This window comes from Leucoraja erinacea, chromosome 9 (assembly GCF_028641065.1).
Source record: "Leucoraja erinacea ecotype New England chromosome 9, Leri_hhj_1, whole genome shotgun sequence".
Lineage (NCBI taxonomy): Eukaryota > Metazoa > Chordata > Chondrichthyes > Rajiformes > Rajidae > Leucoraja > Leucoraja erinaceus.
The window spans coordinates 50,112,072-50,132,632 of NC_073385.1; the positions used below are offsets into that span (position 1 = coordinate 50,112,072).

Below are 20,561 nucleotides of genomic sequence, written 5' to 3' on the forward strand. Positions count from 1 at the left end.
GAAAAAGAAAAAAGGAAAAAGACACAGAACAGTACACTATAGAAATCAACAAGAAACGTCTTTAGTTTAGAGACATAGCGTGGGAACAGGGCCGTTGGCCGACCGAGTCCAGGCTGACCATTGATCACCAGTGTGATGGTCATATCAAAGGTACAGTTAGAAAGTGGATCGGTGACCACCAAAAAAAGCAGTAGGCAGAGAGTACAAAAATTCCCTGTGGCCATTTCTCTCCCAAAACGTATACCCTTTTGGATATTGTTGGGGGATGACCGTTCAGAGGAGAGCAGCAGCAGCAGCAGTCAGATCTGTGGCACCAGGTCTATCTCTGAGGCTTAGTGGTGTAGGGTGAATTCAAACAGGCTATAGTGATAGAAGACTCATTTGGCAGGGGTACAGACAGGGTATTCTGTGGCTGCAAATGGGACGCCAGGACAGTGTGTTGCCTCTCAGGATCCAGGGTCCAGGATGATTCGGAGCAACTGCAGAACATTCTCAAGGGGAAGGGGGAGCAGCCAGGTCATTATGCACATTGGCACAAATGACCTAGGTAGTAAAAGGGATGAGGTCCTGCATGGTGAATAGAGGGAGTGAAGCAAAAGTTAAAAAGCAGGACTTCAGATTAATAATCTCCAGATTACCATTGGTGCCACATGCTAGTCAGGGTATGAATAGGAAGATAGGATAGTTGAATGCATGGCTGAGGAGTTGGTGCAAAGGGTATGGATTCAGATTTTTGGACCTTTTGGGAGCTCTTCTGAGGCAGAGGTGACCTGGACAAACGGGGCAGGTTATACCTGAACTGGAAGGAGACCAATATCCTGGCAGGCAGATTTGCTAGTGGTACACGTGAGGGTTTAAACTAGAATGGCAGGGGCACGGGATTCAATACATTAGTGAAGCAGGTGGGAGGCTGGACGTTAGTACCAAAGTCAATGGCAGCGTTCGACAAGATAGTCAGAAGCACAGAGGGAGTGAGGAAAGACTTGCAGTAGATTGTACCTATTTCAATAGATAATAGACAATAGGTGCAGGTGTAGGCCATTCGGCCCTTCAAGCCAGCACCGCCATTCAATGTGATCATGGCTGATCATCCCCAATCAGTATCTCGTTCCTGCCTTCTCCCCATATCCCCTGACTCCACTATCTTTAAGAGCCCTATCTAGTAAGTAAGTAAGTTTTATTTATATAGCACGTTTTTAAGTCGCGTTCTAGCTCTCTCTTAAAGTATCCAGAGAACCGGCCTCCACAGGCAGAGAATTCCACAGACTCACAACTCTCTGTGAGAAAAAGTGTTTCCTCGTCTCCGTTCTAAATGGCTTATCCCTTATTCTTAAACTGTGGCCCCTGGTTCTTGAGTCCCCCAACGTCGGGACCATGTTTCCTGCCTCTAGCCTGTCCAAACCCTTAACAATCCTTTATGTTTCAATTCCCTCTCATCCTTCTAAACTCCAGAGTGTACAATCCCAGCCGCTCCATTCTCGCAGCATATGACAGTCCCGCCATCCCGGGAATTAACCTTGTAAACCTACGCTGCACTCCCTCAAAAGCAAGAATTTCAGTCCAAGAGGCCTGGCAGGTAAGGCCAATGAACTCACGGCGTGGATACATACGTGCGAGTCGTACATTATTGCATAATCTATCTCTATACTTATAAAACTCTGATCTTGGATGTGTGTGTTTATTTGTGTGTATGTGTGATTTTCGTATGCATTTCACATCTCCTCGAAAACACGACGTGCTAACGGTGAATATTTTACATATTCCGATAGAGATTTACGCCATGATGTAAAAAATCGATTTATCTGAAAATTTCATGCATTATTTCTCAAGTTATGTTCGCAAATCTCAAATAACTTAGAAAATAATGAGCTAGTCTCGCTGATGACATCACAATGGATTTGACTGCCTGCCTTTGCTCGCGCTGCGAGTGACGTCACCCCTGTTATGTCTTCTGTACTTCTTGGCTTCTTAACTGTCACTTTAAATTTGTCATTTAGCGTTTTTAAACTGTTGCTCGGGTCATGCTGCGCGTTCCGCTGGGCTCCTTGAAGTTCTAGAACATGGCGGCGGTTGTTATCTCCGCGCGGGGCCGCTCAGTGGGAAGGTGGCCGTGGCAGCCATTACTCCCTCTAGGAGAGGCCGTCAATGGGGACCTGCGATTCCTCCATCGATCGCAGGGTCTCGGGGAATCGTGATGCCTTTTCCTCGCTGGTGATCCTCATCCTACCTAGTGATCTCTGGCCATCACGGGGGATGACCTCCTCTCCGTCTCCCCCGCCCGATCGTCTGTCACGCGGGTGGGTGGACTTCCCCTCGCGGAAGCCACGATCGGCCGGCCCTCCACTGCTTTTGACCGTCCTCAGATCGCGCCCGCCCATGGCCTCCCTCAAGTCTCTGCCACCCTTTCACCGTGGGCCCAGCAACCCGCTCATCGTGGGGCCCCTCCCCCTCCCCCTCTCTCTCCCCCCCTCCACTCTCTCTCCCCTCCTCCTCTCCCCCCCTCCTCCTCCCCCCCCTCCTCTCTCCCCCCCTCCTCTCCCCCCCCTCCTCCCCTCTACTCCTCTCTCCCCCTCCCCTCTACCCCCCTCCTCTCTCCCCTCCTCTCTCTCCATCCCTCTCTCTTCCCTCCCCTCTCCCCTCCTCTCTCTCCCCGTCCCTCTTCCCCTCCTCTCTCTCCGCCCTCCCTGCCCCCCTTCCCCCTACCCGCTTCCACCCTCCCCCTCCATCTTCCTCCCTCCCTCTCTATTTTTTTTAAAAAATCAAAGTCAAAGTATCCTATTGTCATTCCGACCTTTCAGTCTGAACAAAATTTTGATGCCTTGCGGTCATACATATAATAAAATAACAAAACACACAATAAACACAAATTTAACATCCAGCACAATGAGTTCACCAGACACCTCCTCACTGTGATGGAAGGCAAAAGTCTTAAAGTCTTTGTATCTTCCCTCCTTGCTTCCCATCTGCGCTGATGCGATCCAGGCCTCCGATGTTGTGACCCCACCGGGTGATGGTAAGTAATTCCCGCGACTCAACCATGCTCCGCGAACGGGCTGGTTCGAACTCCGCGGCCCGGGGTGGTCGAAGCTGCCACCCTCCAGTCCAGCGGACGAAGCTGTGTTGCGGGAGCTCCGGAAAAACAAGTCATCAACCTGTGACCTGCGAGCTCCCAACGATGTCGTCCACTGGCCCGCGGCCGAACCTCCGAAGTCGGGCCGTCGCCTCCTCAGCTCCGAGTCGGGCCGCTGCCAAAAGCCGGAACGCCTCCTCAGCTCCGAGTCGGGCCGTCGCCTCCTCCGCTCCTAGTCGGGTCGCCGCCTCCTCAGCTCCGAGTCGGGCCGCTGCCGAAAGTCGGAATGCCGCCTCAGCTCCGAGTGGGGCCGCCACCGGAACGCAGCCTCAGCCCCGAGTCACACTGAGTTCTGCTAGCTAGCAAGTGCAAATGCATTTTATTTTTAAGTTTAAAAATGAGGGAGGGTGCATAAGGCGAAATAAGCAGCCCCTGCGCAGTCGTCGGCTATGGATGAGTGGTGGAATATTGCGTTGGGGAACGGGTTGCGTTGGGGGACCAGGCCTCCCGTGTGACCGGGACCCAACGGGCCCCACTTCGGCTAGTTACATATAAAAACCCTGCTACAGGAGAGACAGGACTAGCAGCTTAACATTCCAAGAAAAACAGGTCATCAACCTGTGACCTGCGAGCTCCCGACGATGTCGTCCACTGGCCCGCGGCCGAACCTCCGAAGTCGGGCCACCGCCGCCTCAGCCCCGAGTCGGGCCGCTGCCACCTCAGCTCCGAGTCGGGCTGCTGCCAAAAGCCGGAACGCCGCCTCAGCCCCGAGTCGGGCCGCTGCCGGAACGCAGCCTCAGCCCCGAGTCACACTGAGTTCTGCTAGCTAGCAAGTGCAAATGCATTTTATTTTTAAGTTTAAAAATGAGGGAGGGTGCATAAGGCGAAATGAGCAGTCCCTGCTCAGTCGTCAGCTATGGATGAGTGGTGGAATATTGCGTTGGGGAATGGGTTGCGTTGGGGGACCAGGCCTCCCGTGTGACAGGGACCCAACGGGTCCCACTTGGTCAAGTTACATATAAAAACCCTGCTCCAGGAGGGACAGGACTAGCAGCTTAACATTCCAAGGTACGTGTACTTCAGGAGGATTGAAGAACATACTTAAGAATGAAATCAGGAATACAAAAGGGGGACATAAGATAGCTGTGGCAGATTAAATTAAGAAGAATCCAAATAAATCTTATGTACATTAAAGGAAAGAGGGTAACCTGAGAGAAAATAGGTCCTCTTAAAAACTAATGTGGTCATCTCTGTGTGGGCTGCAGGAGATGAGCAAGGTCCTCAATGCATATTTCTCCTCTGTATTTTACCATGGAGAAAATAATTAGCTTAGGAAACTTGGGAAAGTGAATGGAGATGGCTTGAGGTTTGTCCATCTTACAGTCAAGGATGTGCCGAATGTACCAAGATATATGTGGGTAGATAAATATCCTGGGCTTGATTAGATATATCCAAGGAAACTGGGAATCTGGCGAAAAAATTACAGGAGTCCTGACTGAGATTTATGAATATTGGACACAGGTGAGGTGCCGGTAGATTGAAGGTGGTGAAGATGGTTTTCAAGAATAACAGCAGGATCTTGATCAGTTGGACAAGTGGGTTGAGGAATGGCTAATAACGAGGAATGTGTATAGTTCAGATGTGTGAGGTGTGGCGTTTTGGGAAGTCAAACCAGGGCAGGACCTTCACAGTGAATGGCATGTAGAGCAGAGGGATCAAGGTGTACAAGTACATAGTTGTGAACGAGGGGTTTCAGGTAGATAGGGTGGTGAAGAAGGCGTTTGGCACACGGCTCTTCGTCAGTCATGGAATTGAGTATAGAAATTAGGATGTAAAGTCATGGTTGTACAAGTTGTTGGTTATTGTATTCAATTTTGGTCACCCAGCTATAGGAAACATGCCATTAATCTGGAAATGGTGCAGAGAAGATTTAGGAAAATGTTGCCAAGACTTGGCCTCAGCTATAGGATGAGGTTGGACACGTTAGGACTTTATAACTTGTGCAGGAGGCTGAGGGGAGGTGTATAGATTCTGGAGGGGAACAGATAGGGTGAATGTCTTTTGACCCTTGTTAGGGGAATCAAGAACTAGAGGGCTTAGGTTTAATATGAGAGGAGAAGGATTTAATAGGATCTTTTCACACAGGAATGAGCTGTCTGAGGAAGTAATCGAGGTGGATACAATAACAACATTTAAAAGACATTTGGATAGACGCATGAATAAGAAAGCTTTAGTGGGACATGGGCCAAATGCGAGCAAATGTTACGAGCTTAGATGGAGCTTCTTAGTTGGCATGGATCCGTTGGGCCAAAGGGCCTGTTCCCATGTTCTGTGACTCTCTGACTCTGACTCTCTGATTTGTGAAACAAACTAAATTCGAGCCAGAAAGGAAGATTGCTGATACTGGCAATATCAGAATCTGTGAAGCACGTCTTTTAACAGCTGGCTTTAAAATGTCATGGATTTAACATTGAGATAATTTCATTACTTTCAGAGCCAGAGGCAAAAATAGTTTCTCAACAGATGGGTCATGAACAAATTGGACAAAAAAATTATATATGACTGCCCCCATCTAGCTGGGTGTATTATTCCAGCATTTTACAATTACTGTAGAATTTATTGACCTACCACATTTCTTCAATTATTTTATATGTAAGTACTAAAAGAAAGCTATATCACTTTCAGTTAAATGAAACAAAGAAGCAGCAAACTAAAGATGACTATGATTCCGGAAACAACTCATTGGAATATTGATGTACCTCTGGGCTGATAAAAAAAAAATAGCCTGGAGATAGATCTGGTTTTAATTTAGTCCTTGTCTGAATCCAATATCCCATAACTGTAAGTTTAACCCACAGATGACTCTCATGACTAATTGAAATGAATACAAGTGAAATAGGAGGTGCTCTTCCTCCAATTTGCATGTGGCCTCACTCTGATGGTGGAATAGGCCCAGGACAGAAAGGTCAGTGTGGGACTGGGAAGGGGAGTTAAAATGTTTGGCAGCCAGATGATCGCGTAGGTCTAGACGGACTGAGCAAAGGTGTTCAGTGAAATGATCACCCAGTTTGCAGGCAGTCTCGCCGATATATAGGAGCCCACACTGAGAACAATGGATACAGTAAATGAGTTCAAATTAATAAAAGGTAAATTAGTGACTGATGCTCAACAGACAAACCATCGGCTTGCTTGGAGAATGGAGACGGGAATCATTTCACAGAAGCAGGACACCATTGAAGGTTTTGTTTGAAGGCTTTCAACAGCTGAGCGAGGATGGGCTGAATCTCTGACTGACTCAGAGCAGTATCTCCGACTGATGTCTCTCCCACATCTCAGAATGTGACAGTAATCATACTGTCTGCCTTGACTGAAGTCAGGTAATTCATGGATCAAATCTGCAGCCTTCTGCCGTACTTCATGTCAGAGTTAGGAAGGAAACCTAACGCTTACTCACAGTGAAGATTGCATTATGAAAACAACAGCAATATTGATTAAAGTTAATTGAATCAAGCATGATATAGGATTATCTTAATAATGTATTTTAACATTGAGATATCCTACGAATTTGACATTGTAATTGCATTTGCAACCTAATGAGCAAAGTCTTTGAGATTTCAGCTTGCCATTAAATCTCACTGAAGAAAAAAGAATAGCTATGTTATGGTCAAATAGATCCTTGCATGAAGAGAAGAATTGCAAACGATATGTGCTTAACTGCTCGTGTTCTGCACATTATGTTGCTTGTGGTTCTGTGACTCATTACTGAGTCAGCAAGTTGTTTGGTGGAGGTGTTGACCTTCAGAAAAGCCATTAACTGAGGTCCTCTCTCCATTCAAAATGATGTAGGTTTAAGGTGAGCAATAAGAAAGTTAGAGGGAATCTGAGGAGTAAGAAAAATATTCACTCAGAGGGTGGTTGCCTTGTGGAGCATACTGCCCAAGAAAGTGACTAAAGTTTTATTCAGATTATAATAACTCCCAAAGTTTTATTCGGATTATAATTATTATAGTTTGATTATAGAAAACTTTAGTTAGGTCATTAGAAGAGATTTGCCAGGCTGGAATGTATCAGTTATGAGGAGAGACTGGATTGTCTTAAAGCAGAGATGCTTCAAGACAATTGAGATAGGTTAAATGATTGTTCAAAAACATTGTCGGCACCGTATGTTGGATAAAAGTAAAATTATCCACTCTCATAAGAGAAACCAAAAGACAACATATTATTTAAATAGGGATAGATAAGGAACTGTTGACTTGCAAAGAAACATGACTTTTCTTCTACAGCAGTCACTGCAAGTGGTGGCTGTGTGTAATGAGCTTCCAGTGAAGGTGGTGGAGGCAGGTTCGTTTTTATCATTTAAAAATAAATTGGATAGTTATATGGATGGGAAGGGAATGGAAGGTTATGGTCTGAGCGCAGGTATATGGGACTAGGGGAGAATATGTGTTCGGCACGGACTAGAAGGGTTGAGATGGCCTGTTTCCGTGCTGTAAATTGTTATATGGTTATAAGTAAACATGCAGATATAGCAAGCAATTAAGAAGGCAAATGGTATGCAAAAAAAAAAAGAAACTGCTAAAGAGCAGGTCAAGCAGTGTTGATGGAGGCAAAGGGATGGCTGGTGTTTCGGGCCAGTACTCTGTTTCGGGAACGTGAAATAGAGGGAAGATGGAGAGTATACAGAAATGAAGGTAAGGGACTCGTAAGTGACAGGTGGGACCAGATAAAGCAGGGATGATGGGCAGAAAGAATTGGCTGGGGAAGGGGATGGAAACATGAGTAGGCAGGTATGTGAGTGATGGGCAGATGGACCAGGTGGGGCCAGGGATGCAATGAGTCCAGCTAGTCTTCAATATCAACATATTTTAAAAAACAAATGGTCTCAGTGAAAATAGGGAAGAGAGTAATGCTTCATTTTGTAGATGTCTCAATGATTTTTGTCTCCTGTGTTGCTCACGACGGTGCATAGTTATCTTTTTAATTCCTAAAAACTCCAGTCCAATGCCGGAGAGCTGACAACCCTGGATTCCCACAGACACTTAGATAGTTTCACATACTGTATCTCCACAACCTGTGCAAATGTCAGGGAGTCTATGCAATGGGTTTGGTTGTAAAGTCCACCATGAAAATATCAGTGAAAGATGATCATGTTCTCACTGAATATCCAGCTTGTGTACTTTCCAATGGTGATAAGTAGATGGTGATCTTGAATAGATTCCTGGCTGACATCCTCCCCCTTTCATCTTTTTATAGCCCAAGGGAAACAAATCTTATTGATAGCATTTCAATTAATGAACTAATATACTCACTGCAGTCAGTCTTAGCAGACCAGCCACTGAATCCGGTTGACATGGGCATTCTTTGCTCAGCAGCTCATTCACTCGTGACACTGGGTATGAGTATCAATGTATTGAGGTTGATAGCGATCTCAATTATGGATGCCATGCGGTTCCATTAATGTCATGCAGTCATAAGATAGAATGTGTTCGTTTTCATAACAGTCCAAATGCTGGTTTTGAAATGCTCAAAATGTATTTCTACAAATATAAGCTTAAACAGTGAAATGCCAGACCTCTCTTCCTTCCCTTCTCCCCCTCCACCCCCCATCTAACTACACATCCTCTTGTCCCACAAATATATGGCCAGCATTCTATCAGCCTGCCTGATCATGTTCTGCACCTATCTGTGACTAATTGATCCATGTAGATGGATCTTGAATTTACATTGGACCTTGCCCGTTATTGATCTTTTAGTTTAGTTTATACTGCGCAGAAACAGGCCCTTCGGCCCACCAAATGCGTGCCAACTCCTGATCCCCCCACACCAACACTATCCTACACGCACTTGGAACAATTTATATTTTTACGAAGCCAATTAACCTACAAAGTTGTACGTCTTTGGAGTGTGGGAGGAAACCAAAGATCTAGAACGGGAAGAACATACAAACTCCATACAGACAGCACTTGTAGTCAGGATCAAACTCGGGTCTCTGGCGCTGTAAGGCAGCAAGTCAACCGCTGCGTGACCGTGCTGCCCACTTATTACACAAATTCTCAGTCCTACCTTTTTTGAAGTGACCTAATAGTTGCCTACATTGAAATAATTTTATTTTAAAATTGTTTTCTCTTTATTTTATTGTATGTTTTTAATCTATCCTTTTCAATAGCTTTATGTCTTCATTATGTATGTAGTTTTCTGCCATTACAGATCTTTGTGAGTCACCGTGAGTCAAAAAATGCACATCAAAGTGGCCATCCATAATCACCCCCCTCTATTTCCTTCTTATCTGTCAATATCTTAAGCAGGTAAGTAATTTGCAGTTCCAAGAGCTTCAACTTTTGCTCGTGGTCTTTAATAAGGAGTTTTATCAAATACCTTTTGGAAGTCCAGATAGAGAACATCAGATCCACCAAACACCTTCCATAAGGTCTCGAGGGCCAGAACACAAAAACAGGGACGTAATGTTGAGGCGCTGGTCAGGCTGCATTTGGAGTGTTGTGAGCAATTCCGAGCACCATATCTGAGGAAAGATAAGCTGGCCCTGGAGAGGGTCCAGAGGAGGTTTACAAGAATGATCCCAGGAATGAGTGGGTTAACTTATTGTATCATGAGCGTTTGACGGCTCTGGGCCTGTACTCGTTGGAGTTCAGAAGAAGGAGGGGGACCTAATTGAAACATACCAAATAGTTAAAGGCTTGGATACAGTGGATGTGAAGAGTATGTTTCCACGAGTGGGAGAGTCTAGGACTAGAGGTTATAGCCTCAGAATTAAAATATGTTCCTTTAGGAAGGAGATGAGGAGGAATTTCTTTAGTCAGAGGGTGTTGAATCTGTGGAATTATTTGCCATAGAAGGCTGTGGAGGCCAAGTCAATGGATATTTTTAAGGCCAAGTCAATGGATAGATTCTTGATTAGTACGGGTGTCAAGGATTTGAGGAGAAGGTGGGAGAATGCAGTTAGGAGGGAGAGAGAGGTCAGCCATTGTCAGCCATAGACTTGATGGGTCGAATGGCCCTACTCTGCTCCTATCACTTATGACCTTACAAAACAAACATTCTTAATTTCCCCTTTACAAATCCATGCTGGCTCTTCTTAATCAAGTGTAGAATGTTTAGCCACTTTATCTTTATTTAACGATTTGATTTACCAAAATAGATATTAAGATAAATGCTTTGCAATTCCCTGTTTTCCCTTTCGTATCTCAAATAGCAGAGTGTCATACATTATTTTCCATTCCAAAGAAATGGCTCCTTCATTAAGAGAGCTTTTGAAAATTTAGTTTACTTCTATTTTTTAATTCTTGAGATGAAATTCATCCAATTTGGAGGTTTTGCCTGTCTTCAATTCTACATCAGTGCTGTTTTTCTTTGGCATACATCATATGATTTTCCTTACTACAAAGGATGATCCTGATTATGGGTGCTATCTGTATGGAGTTTGTGCATTCTTCCTGTGACCACGTGAGTTTTCTCCTGGTTGCTCGGTTTTCCCCCAGACTCCAAAAACGAACAGGTTTGTACGTTAAATTGGTTTTGGCTTTGGTCAATTTGTAAATTGTCCCTAGTGTGTAGAATAGTGCTATAGTGCTAGTGTACAGGGTGATCGCTGGCTGGCGTGGACTCGTTGGGCCAAAGGGCCTGTTTCCGCACTGTTATGTCTCAACTCTAGTCTAAATTCTGGCACAAAGTAATTATAATTTGTAACATATCTGGATTCAATTCTCAGTACCACCACATTGCTTCTGAATACATTTTCCTCGTGTGATTCTAAACATTCTGTGTTGATTTTGCTGACCTTTTGCAAATACTTCATCATTTTCTCATATTCTTCACCTTATAACCTGTTTTACTAAGAGTGGGCTGGTCTTAATACCAATACAGTTTTTATCCACGAGTAGTTGCTCTACTCAACAGCCAAAAATCTGTAGCCTTTGATCAGGTATATTGTTGGTTCACATGCTTGATCAATCGTGTCATGATTAATGTTTTATTATTATTAATGTTTAGTGTTTTATGAGTCATTTGTAACTGTCACTGTATGTCATGTTATTACTTGTGGGGGGAGCACCAAGGCAAATTCCTTGTATGTGAATACTTGGCCAATAAACTTACTTACTTACTTACATTCATTTGAGAAGAACTATTTCTAATATTATCACATGAAGTTCTTTCAGATTAATGCTATCCCTTACATTTTTCGGATATTTAGTCAACCCATTTAGAGTAATATCTTTAATGGAATGGTCCAAGTTCGGGAGAAACTTTTTCCCAACAACCATCAGGTTATTAAACACGCCAACCCCAAAACAAGGTCTGAACTATATAGACTTTGGGGCATTATTTTTGTCTTTGCACTATTATTGTTTGTTTATTTAATTGCTTTTTTAAAGTTTTTAATTTGTATATAATATATATTATATATATATTTATCTAATATATATTCACACACTGGACTTTTATGGATTGTCTTAAAGCAGAGATGCTTCAAGACAATTGAGATGGGTTAAATCATTGTTCAAAATCATTGTCGGCACCGTCTAAGTTGGATAAAAGTAAAATTATTCACTCGCATAACAGAAACCAAAAGACAACATATAGTGATAGATAGGGAACTTTTTACTTGCAAAGAAACATGACTTTTCTACAGCAGTGACTGCAAGTAAACATGCAGATATAGCAAGCAGTAAAGAAGGCAAATGGTATGCAAAAAATAAAATAAACTGCTGAAGAAGTCAGCAGGTCAAGCAGTGTTGATGGAGGCAAAGGGATGGTTGGCGTTTCGGGCCAGTTCCCTGTTTCGGGAACGTGAAATAGAATAGAATAGAATAGAATAGTTTCTTTATTGTCATTGTAACATGGGCCATGTACAACGAAATTTAAAATGTCAGCCAGTCAGTGCAGCATTCAAACATTTCTAAAGCTAACGAAACATCCACGGTAAAATAATAAAGATAAGCAAATAAATAAAAAACACAGACAAAGCACGCATACACACCCAACCCTCCATCCTTCTGTCGATTTCACCGTTACCACAGTCCCTTAGTCTGTATCGCCCCTGCGTTCCTTGGCGGCCACATTTAGTGCTTTTATAGCAGTGGGGTAAAAACTGTTTTGTAGTCTATTTGTCCTTGTCCTTGTGGATCTGTACCGTCTGCCTGACGGCAACAGTTCAAACAGGGAGTGTCCGGGGTGGGAGATGTCCTTTATTATATTCTGGGTTTTTTTGGTGCAGCGGGAACTGTGTAGGTCCTCCAAGGTAAGGAGAGGGCAGCCGACAATCCTCTGAGGGAATAGAGGGAAGATGGAGAGTATACAGAAATGAAGGTGACAGGTGGGACCAGATAAAGCAAGGATGATGGGCAGAAAGAGTTGGCTGGGGAAGGGGATGGAAACCCAAGTAGGCAGGTATGGGAGTGATGGGCAGATGGACCAGGTGGGGCGAGGGATGCAATGAGTCCAGCTAATGATAGGGGAAGGGATGGACAATGTCAAGAAATTGTTTGTCACTGGGGCTGAGACAAGGAGAATTTCCTCATTCTGAAAAGGCATTGGGGACACATGGGGAGAGCTGGAATTTGTACCGTGATGGATGATAAACCATGATTATAGTGAATGACAGAGCAGAATCGAAAAGCCAAATGTCTTACCCTGCACCTATTTTCTATGTTTCTAAAACTTAAACCCACCCACCAACTGTTCTAACCAGTCAATAGTCTTCAATATCAACATATTTTTAGAAACAAATAAAACAAATGGTCTCAGTGAAAATAGGGAAGAGAGTAATGCTTCATCTTGTAGAAGTCTCAATGTTTTTTCTCTCCTGTGTTGCTCACAATGGTGCATAGTTATCTTTTTAATTCCTAAAAACTCCAGTCCAATGCCGGAGAGCTGACAACCCTGGATTCCCACAGACACTTAGATAGTTTCACATACTGTATCTCCACAACCTGTGCAAATGTCAGGCAGTCTATGCAATGGGTTTGGTTGTAAAGTCCACCATGAAAATATTGGTGAATTATGATCATGTTCTCACTGAATGTCCAGCGTGTACTTTCCTATGGTGATCATGAATAGATTCCTGGCTGACTTACTCTCCCCCTTTCATCTTTTATCAGCCCAAGGGAAACAAATCTTATTGATAGCATTTCAATTAATGAACTAATATACTCGCTGCAGTCAGTCTTAGCAGACCAGCCACTGAATCCGGTTGACATGGGCATTCTTTGCTCAGCAGCTCATTCACTCGTGACACCGAGGATAAGTATCAATGTATTGAGGTTGATAGCGATCTCAATTATGGATGTCATGCGGTTCCATTAATGTCATGCAGTCATAAGATAGAATGTGTTAGTTTTCATAACAGTCCAAATGCTGGTTTTGCACTGCTCAAAATATATTTCTACCAATGTAAGCTTAAACAGTGAAATGCCATCCCTCTCCTCTCCCCACCCCCCCCCCCCCTAACTACACATCCTCTTGTCCCACAAATATATGGCCAGCATTCTGTCAGCCTGTTTGATTTTGTTCTGCAACTGTCTGTGACTATTTGCTCCATGTAGATGGATCTTGAATTTACGTTGGACCTTTCCCGTTATTGATCTTTTAGTTTAGTTTATACTGCGCGGAAACAGGCCCTTCGGCCCACCAAATGCGTGCCAACTCCTGATCCCCCCACACCAACACTATCCTACACGCATTTGGAACAATTTATATTTTTACGAAGCCAATTAACCTACAAACTTGTACGTCTTTGGAGTGTGGGAGGAAACCGAAGGCCTAGAACGGGAAGAACGTTAAAATCCCATACAGACAGCACTTGTAGTCAGGATCAAACTCGGGTCTCTGGCGCTGTAAGGCAGCAAGTCAACCGCTGCGTGACCGTGCTGCCCACTTATTACAAAAATTCTCAGTCCTACCTTTTTTGAAGTGACCTAATAGTTGCCTACATTGAAATAATTTTATTTTACAATTGTTTTCTGTGTATTTAATAGTAAGATCAAACGAGAACTTACCAGTTTGAAGTTTGATCTGTATTTTATGAGGAGTTACGATGAGGGATTACGTGAAGAACCCGTCCAGCACGCTTGCGTGACATACTTCGAAGCAGTGGTGTGGAATCACAGAAAGACACAGTAATTGAAATAAATATAGTAAAGAAAAGGAGAGCTTAGACACCAGTTTGATCTCTATTATTGAGGGTGGGAGCGGAGGGCACGTAATCCCTCATCGTAACTCCTCATAAAATACAGATCAAACTTCAAACTGGTAAGTTCTCGTTTAATCTTACTATTTTACTTCGGAGTCACGTGAGTGACTACGTGAAGATTTTAAAGCTCTGTGATTTCAAACCGTTGTAACAGTTCATACTGCACGCGCTGCCGAAGTAATTCGAGAGAGGAAGTATGTTATCGTAATCAACCATGAATCTGTTTGTAAAACAATAATGGTGTTATTAACAATAACAAGACCAAAATGCTCCCCCGGGCTTAAATTATATATTTTTTGCAGATTCTCATACTTTTTCTGCAAACGATACAGGTTCTGCCAGCGGCTTGTTATAAAAGTTTGGAACGTATACTCCCTAGACTACCCCGCTGTAGCCAGGATGTGGTCCATAGGCACGTCCATCCTCTTAGTCACTGATGTGGATGCTACCCTGGTGGAGTAAGATTTATACACGTTAGTATGTACTCCAGCAACTCCCAGTACCTGCTTGAGCCACTTGAGATAGTTTGGCTCGTCACCCGACCATAAGGTTTCTTGTGGCTGACCCATAAGGCTTTTTCTCTCCCTCGAGGATTACTTATTGTGTCGATGTAGTTCAATAAGTGGGTCATGACACATAACCGTGGTTCAGGTGGGTATGCCCGGAATTCCATGACTAGACCTGATGTTCCTGGTCTGCTCTGTTTGACCAGCCCCTAGTGGTAAATGTAACACGGTCTAGTAAACCATATTGACCAATTGTAGTAGATGGAGGAACTGGACTCTTTGTGCTGAGACAAGGCTATCAGCATGACCGTCTTCAGGGTGGGCTGTTCCAGGTTGAGGGACCTGGCTGGTGACCATCCCCTAAGGTACGTCAGGTCCACACTGACATCCCAGATTTGTGTGTACCTAGGTCTGGGGGATTAGAGTTGAATATGCCTCTCCTGAATTTGATCACCAGTGGGTGGTACCCTATGGCCTGTTGTCCTGGTGCCTGAGTTAAGTAGGCTGACAGAGCACTTCTGGCTGTGTTGATGGCGCAGTAGCTGAGTCCCTCATTGTGGTGATGACCTGCCAGGAACTCCAGTACAGGTTGTGTTGTAGTTGAGTATGTAGTTCCTGTATTTGAATAGTATCTTCCCACTTCTTGATGTTCGCCAAGTATGTTCCCTAGTGGATATGTGATGGGATGCTATCATCGTGTTGATAGTGCTATTTGACAATCCAGGCCCAGCAGTGGTCTTCCCAATTCTGCAACCCAGGCCCAGTAATGGTCTTTTCAAATCTGCAACCCAGTAGTTTAATTTATCGTAGCATGGGTGGCTTATGCCTGAAACTGGGTGAGTTGATAAGTCTGGGCTATTGGGAAAATCATTAGGGCTTTGATGACCATGTCGAGGACCACTGGGAACCATGACTGTGGGTTTGCGTAGTACCCGACTGATGAGGCCGTAGAACCTGACTGATGAGGTAGGAAAAAAGGGGGGAGAACATAGAGATTAGATCCCCCCCCCAGTTCAGCGGGAATGTATTCATTGCCGCTGCCTCAAAGTTTGGTTTCATGCGACATACATCGGTACGTGGTGATTCAATTGAAATACAGGGAAATCGATATCTGGTGTTCCATATTGCTTTGTAATTTCAGCAAATACTTTGGTTTAATATGTCTGTTTACAGTATTTAATTCACCTGGCAGGTAGGTTTGCTGATGGTCGAATATGTTTGACGACATACGGTTACCAATTGTTAAATAAATTGTCACATGATATCGATTTTATTCTGCCCAAGTGGTTGGTATATGCCACCACTGTGATGTTGTTAATTTATAAACAAACATGCAAAATGGTGCACTACTGAATAATATGCTTTTACCAATAGAACGTACTCAATATTTCCAACTAGGTTTATGCCCAGTGTCTATAGTGATAACGACTCCAGATTAGTCCATTTGCCACCATGTTCTGGGTATGGGTATTTAGTTTAAAAATTAGCACCTTAGCTCTAATGGAAAGGTTTAAGTTAAGTAGCTGGTAATGCTGCTACTAACTCCCAATTACTCCAGCCACTTGTTGAATGGTTGGTTGATTGATACCATTAATTGTTACAGGTTGTGTCATATGCTGACTCTCCTTATGGCAATGTTATAGATGAGTGGGTAGAGTTAATTGAATACCAGATAGTCAATAGTTGTGGATGGTGTCAACGTAGATCTATCTGGATTGTATGACAGGCTCAGGCTAAATAGGTTTTAGTAGCTAATGTTGCTGATTAGCTATTCCCATGGATTTGTCTGTTGTTAATATCATAGAGACATGCCATGACGATATGTTCCTTAATAGTGTCAGTGCTGGTTTGAATATCTGGGAACAGTTTTGGCTCATATTAGCCATTGTCAATAATTTATACTGCCATAGTTACCCATCGAGGTAAATTGGTATCTCCGAAATTTTATGAATGGGCACTGAATAGTATGCATCTTTTAAGTTGATGTCTACCATAAAGTATCCTAGGAAATCCATGGTTAGCAGTTACAATTTTCCATAAGTGTGTAACCTGGTGAAATACTCAAGTGGTAAAGTCAATGATTGTGCGACATTCACCATCTTTGGGTTTTTTGGTACCAAAGGTTCATATTGGGCTTCTTATGACCCCTTGTATATCAATGATGGTGCGACATTCACCATCTTGGGTTTGTTGGTACCAAAGGTTCATATTAGGCTTCTTTATGACCCCTAGTATATCTTCTCCAGTTAGCTAGTCCCTCATGTTCTTTTTTAGTGAGAGGGTGGACCCCTTTGGGGTGCATGCTGAACTGGTAATATATGGTCCCTAGGTAAGGGACGTATCAGATATTAAACTGATAAGAACAGATACTACACTTGATCTTAGCCAAAAGGCCGAGAAGTGATGGGTTTCTTAATTCAATTTTTATCCTTGAATACTTTTGGTATATAACTACCAAGTGTGATAGTTCTTCATGTTCCCAACCCAGGTGTGATCCCCCCCCCCCCCCCCCCCCTGTTAGTACAAACCCTTCACCTTTTATGTGATGGTAGGAACCATACTTATCTGTCTTCACTGTTGTTTTAGTGGTGTGTTCATTTCTTCGGTTTCTGGTTCCTTGTCTGTAGGGATGGTGTTGTTGGGGGGTGGCGCATTTTCCATGGGGCCCGCTCTGGACCCTGGCCTGAAAGGGCTTACGGGGGTTGGCATGCGGGCCCCGAGCTTTCACCAGTACTATTAAGTAGACGCCTACTGGTGGACGCGTGGAGGTACTGCTGTCTGGTTTTGTGTGGTGCTCATTCCAGGCCCTGCCCTCTTGATGCCGAATATTTTGGATACTTCGTCCAGTTTCTTAGGCTTGGTTTGGTAACTTAGCCAGATAGCAGGATGTGTGGTTGTGAGGTCGGCGTTCTCACAGTCCTGTGAATTTTTTAGGTTGAGGGCAGGTTTTATAATTTCCTTCGAGAAGTTGCGGAGTATACTGTGAACAGTAGGGTCAGGTGTTTTGCCATACTACCCTGCCCCTCTGGAATGAGTATGCAAAAATGATAGCCGACGTCAGGGGTATCAAATGCAATTTAAGATATTTGGGTTTTAAAAAGCTATGCTCAATGTACCCCCCAATAATGGTGGGCACTTTGAGTAAATGCAATTTAGGGGAGGCGTGATGAAATCCAACGCCTCATGACTACATGTCTTGAAGAGGTTTTTTGAAAAGAACAGCTAGTGAGCTGGCCGTCAGTTGAGACTGAAAAGCCATCTCGCTAGTGGTGGAGCCACATAGCTGCCACACCCAGCAGCTCTTCCTGATCCTGTACCTCAAGCATACTCCCGATGTTGTTCAGCCAGTGACCCCTCTTCTTGACCAGCCCAGCTCTGGTCGCCATCGATCCCTCGATAAGGGAGATGGCCAGTGCTGTAGTGCACTGGAGTGGGAGTGTTATGCTCCCTTGGCGAGCTTGCCCCTGCTCCTGAGGCAAGTCTCGCTGGAGTTTTTGGCTCCACAACCTTACTCTACGCTTGGAGAACAGACACTTGCTCTCGGGCGGTAGTTTGAAGTGCCGGTTCCATCTTCCGTGTAGTCTCCAGCCCGAGGTTTGGTTGCTGGCTTTGCTGCTAGAGGCATCCTGCCGTTTTCGGGCGGCATTTCTGCGGTTCTCGGGTGGCGAGTCTTCTTGTCTGTCGCGCATGCGTGCTGGACGGGTTCTTCACGTAGTCACTTACGTGACTCCGAAGTAAAATTGTATGTTTTTATCTATCCTTTTCAATAGCTTTATGTCTTCATTATGTATGTGGTTTTCTGCCATTACAGATCTTTGTGAGTCACAGTGAGTCAAAAAATGCACATCAAAGTGGCCATCCATAATCACCCCCCTCTATTTCCTTCTTATCTGTCAATATCTTTAGCAGGTAAGTAATTTGCAGTTCCAAGAGCTTCAACATTTGCTCGTGGTCTTTAATAAGGAGTTTTATCAAATACCTTTTTGAAGTCAATAGAAAGACAATAGACAATAGGTGCAGGAGAAGGCCATTCGGCTCTTCGAACCAGCACCGCCATTCAATTTGGTCATGGCTGATTATCCCCAATCAGTACCCTGTTCCTGCCCTCTCCCCATATCCCCTGACTCCGTTATTTTTAAGAGCCCTTTCTAGCTCTCTCTTGAAAGCATCTAGAGAACCTGCCTCCACTAAGGCAGAGAATTCCACAGACTCACCACTGAGAAAAAGTGTTTCATCGTCTCCGTTCTAAATGGCTTACACCTTATTCTTCAACTGTGGCCCCTGGTTCTGGACTACCCAACATCGGGAACATGTTTCCTGCCTCTAGCGTGCCCAAACCCTTAACAATCTCATATGTTTCAATGAGAACCCCTCTCATCCTTCTAAACTCCGGGTGGGCGGCGCGACTCGCGTCGCAGCGGCCACTGCAGTCCGTCTGTCTTTTTATTATTTTTTGTCTCGTTTGAATGTAGTTTTTATTTTTTAACTGGGTATGTGTGTGGGGGGGCGGGGGGTGCGGGAAACTTTTAAAATCTTTCCCCTGCACGGAGGACCCGACCTTTTCTCTGTCGGGTCTCCGTTGTCGTTGGGGCCGAGCACCGTGGGCGGCCTCCAACCGGAACGACCTGGGGCTCCAGTCGCGGAGCTACGGACCTACTCACCATCGCGGTGCTGGCCGAGTTCGGAGCGGGCGGAGCGGTGGTGGCGCGCTGCTGCAACTCGATCCCGGAGATTCGGAGGCTCCAACCGCAGGTCTGGTGGACGGTGACACCGGGAGCCCGCGGGTCCCTGCTGGGAGACCGCTTTTCGGGGCTTCCGCAACGGCGACTTCTCCCGCCCGAGTTGCGGGGTTGAAGAGTACCTGGAGCGGGGCCTTACATCATCGCCCGGCGCGGCTTTGAATGGCTGCGGGACTTGTTAGTGCCCGCCGGGGGCTCCAACACCAAGACCCGGAGCGTGGCCTTGCATCACCCGGCGCGGTTTAAATGGCCACGGGACATTTACCATCGCCCGCCGGGGGCTTTGACTCTGACATCGGGAGGAGAATGGGGAGTGCAGGGGAGAGATAAGACTTTGCCTTCCATCACAGTGAGGAGGAGATTCACTGTGATGGATGTCTGTGTAAATTGTGTTGTGTCTTGGTTCTTTTTTCTTGTGTGTATGACTGCAGAAACAACATTTCGTTTGAACCTCAATGAGGTTCAAATGACAACAAATAAATTGTATTGTATTGTATTGTAACTCCAGAGTGTACAAGCCCAGCTGCTCCATTCTCTCAGCATATGACAGTCCCGCCATCCCGGGAATTAACCTTGTAAATCTACGCTGCACTCCCTCAATAGCAAGAATGTCCTTCCTCAAATTAGGGGACCAAAACTGCACACAATACTCCAGATGTGATCTCACTAGGGCTCTGTACAACTGCAGAAGGACCTCTTTGCTCGTATATTCGATTCCTCTTGTTATAAAGGCCAACGTGCCATTCGCTTTCTTCACTGCCTGCTGTACCTGCATGCTTACTTTCATAGACTGATGTACAAGGACCCCCAGATCCCGTTGTACTTCCCCTTTTCCCAACTTGACGCCATTTAGATAGTAATCTGTCTTCCTGTTTTTGCTACCAAAGTGGCTAACCTCACATTTATCTGCATTAAACATCTGCCATGCATCTGCCCACTCCCCCAACCTGTCCACATCACCCTGCATTCTCATAGCATCCTCCTCACACTGCCACCCAGCTTTGTGTTCTGCAAATTTGCTAATGTTACTTTGAATCCCT

The 20,561-nt window shown here is 44.7% G+C and overlaps 1 long non-coding RNA gene and 1 pseudogene across 1 annotated transcript in view; one reads left to right on the forward strand and one right to left on the reverse strand.

Moving 5' to 3' along the window:
- The window catches only part of LOC129700360 (uncharacterized), a 40,045-nt gene that overhangs the window by 8,288 nt on the left and 11,196 nt on the right, over window positions 1-20,561 (forward strand). Inside the window, exon 3 of the long non-coding RNA XR_008724045.1 lies at window positions 9,278-9,375. This is a non-coding gene — a long non-coding RNA (uncharacterized LOC129700360). The remainder of the gene's footprint in view (window positions 1-9,277; window positions 9,376-20,561) is intronic.
- LOC129700615 (U2 spliceosomal RNA) lies at window positions 17,074-17,187 on the reverse strand (annotated as a pseudogene).